Below are 233 nucleotides of genomic sequence, written 5' to 3'. Positions count from 1 at the left end.
TTACAAAGTAAATAAGGGGAAGTATCGCTCGCCTTTCCAGGCTTATTTATTCCCTGTTCCATTGGTCGTAGGAAGGGCCCGTCGTACTACAGTTGCGACGAATTGCACTTTTTAAACGTCGACGTTTTACTTTACTACGCCCAATCACACAATCGTCTTTTAATTTCGTATATTTGCTATTCTTCGTTAATTAATCGATGCTGTTATATGGATTGTTATTGTCGTCGATGCCA

This window comes from Ceratosolen solmsi, unplaced genomic scaffold (genome assembly GCF_000503995.2).
Source record: "Ceratosolen solmsi marchali unplaced genomic scaffold, CerSol_1.0 scaffold41, whole genome shotgun sequence".
Lineage (NCBI taxonomy): Eukaryota > Metazoa > Arthropoda > Insecta > Hymenoptera > Agaonidae > Ceratosolen > Ceratosolen solmsi.
This window is presented reverse-complemented; position numbering follows the sequence as displayed.